This window comes from Rhinopithecus bieti, unplaced genomic scaffold (assembly GCF_001698545.2).
Source record: "Rhinopithecus bieti isolate Rb0 unplaced genomic scaffold, ASM169854v2 scaffold_24263, whole genome shotgun sequence".
NCBI classification, from domain to species: domain Eukaryota; kingdom Metazoa; phylum Chordata; class Mammalia; order Primates; family Cercopithecidae; genus Rhinopithecus; species Rhinopithecus bieti.
Window position 1 is genome coordinate 1,776,325 of NW_016811410.1, and position 2,016 is coordinate 1,778,340.

Sequence of the window (2,016 nt, forward strand, 5' to 3'; positions counted from 1 at the left end):
TTTCATTCTCTTAACAGTGTCTTTCATGGAGCAGAAATATGTAATTCGAATGAAGTCCAACTTATCACATTTTTTTTTGTGGATTATGCCTTTCACGTTGTATCTAAAACTCATCTCCAAATCAGAAATCACTGACATATTCTTCTGTGTAATCTTGGGGCGTTTTGTAGTTTTGCATTTTACACACAGGTCTATGATCTATTTTACACTTATCACAGCCAAAAGACCAAGAAGCAATTAGGTCTATGATCCATTTTATTTATTTATTTATTTATTTATTTTGAGACAGAGTCTGGCCCTGTTGTCCAGGCTGGAGAGCAGTGGCACGATCTTGGCTCACTGCAACCTCTGGCTCCCGGGATCAAGCGATTCTTGTGTCTCAGTCTCCTGAATAGCTGGGATTGCAGGCATGTGCCACCACACCCGGCTAATTTTGTCCTGTTAGTAGAGACGGGTCTCACCATGTTACCCAGGCTGGGCTTAAACTCCTGCCCTCAAGTGATCTGCCCACCTCGGCCCACCTCGGCCTTCCAAAGTGCTGGGATTACAGGCAAGAGCCATGGCACCCAGCCTAAGAGGTTTGTTGTTGTTGTTGTTGTTTTTTAGAAGTAATTCACAGGTGGGGATAACTTCATTTCAAAATAAAAGACCAGAAAATATTTTCTCCCAGCTTCATGGTATTCCAAAATATGGTTTTGTTCTCTAGATTATAAAATCAGAGCAGCTCCAAGGCAGTTCCGAGCCCAAATATCAGCAGAAGGCACAGAATGGAAGGCACAGACTCTGTTCAGAGTGTCTGGTAATTTCCCTTTGCTGGGAGCCTATTTGAATTTAAATTATGCACAATAAATGTCAAGTCTTCCCCTATTTATCTGAGTAACTTAAAATCCTGTACAATGAAACAAGATCTTTGTACATCAAAGGCTCCTTAACAATGTGAATCTTCTCACTTTCTCGTGGGAGGAAGTGCCAAGTTGATTGATAAGATGACTTTCTGCTTGCTCCAGAAAGGCTCCTCCGCTCCCAGAAGACGCAGCGTGGGCCTTTGTCTCCTCCCTTCTCCCATCACCGGCTGGGATCTGCCTTCTCCCTGGGAAGCCATCATGGGCTCAGCACTTTGCTGTCTGCCGAGTGGGTAACCTCCTGAGAAGTGCCACCATCAGGGCAGAACACCATTAAGATGGGGTGACTCATTCTCAGGGGCCCGTTACTGAGTCTTCCGTCAATACATTCAAACAAAAGGCATTCTAAAACCAACTGAAGACAAGAAAGTCTAGAATGTGCCCTTTCCAACTTGACCCATGCATACTGGTTCAGGGAGCACTTCAGGTCCTCCGAGCTCTAAAATAAGTCTCAGTGAGTGTCCATGAGCCTGGGGTGTAAGACCAAGACCCTGGCACCTTGGAATCATGGTGGATGGGAGTAGAACTGGAGATGCATCCGCCCCAGGCGGCCCACCAGAAGCAGGGTGGACAGAGAGCTGGGTGGAGCTGGGTGGGGCAGGGCCACCACCCTGCTGGCCAGGCTGGGGCATGGGCTGGGGCACTGGGATTCTGAGTCACGATATTCCCAGCCTAGCTTTAATCTGAAGACTTTGCGTGCATTTCCAGGCTCTCCGGGTTTGTTTGCTCATCCTTGAAAAGTCACAGTTCTTGCTCTGCCGACCTGCCTGCCATAAAGAGTTATGAGGCCAAAAGAAAATAAATGAAAGCTCTCCGAACATTGGTGATGTGCTGCCTACCTGTGAAATGCTCTTACTGTGAATCTTTGCAGAGCTAGGAAATCATTTTCTGGGCCCAGCTCTTACTGTCAAAGTACAAACAACCCGAGAAATACTGCAGACCCGCGATCCTGCCAGCCGAGCCCAGGCCAGCAGAAACACACCCTGCAGACCACAACCCTCCGGGCCCGGGGCAGCTCCCAGCCAGGGCGCGGCTGCCCTCTGCTGCCCCTGCTGGCCGAGCCTGAGCAGCCGCTCAGCGCAGACCTTCCTTTCAGCCTGGCAGGTTCCGCCCC

The 2,016-nt window shown here is 48.8% G+C and overlaps 1 long non-coding RNA gene across 1 annotated transcript; it reads left to right on the forward strand.

The window, feature by feature from the left end:
- The first annotated feature begins 724 nt into the window (after window positions 1-724).
- LOC108543385 (uncharacterized) lies at window positions 725-1,673 on the forward strand. The gene is made up of 3 exons (XR_001889553.1): window positions 725-799; window positions 1,008-1,131; window positions 1,611-1,673. It is a non-coding gene; the product is annotated as an uncharacterized LOC108543385 (long non-coding RNA).
- The last annotated feature ends 343 nt before the right edge of the window (window positions 1,674-2,016 follow it).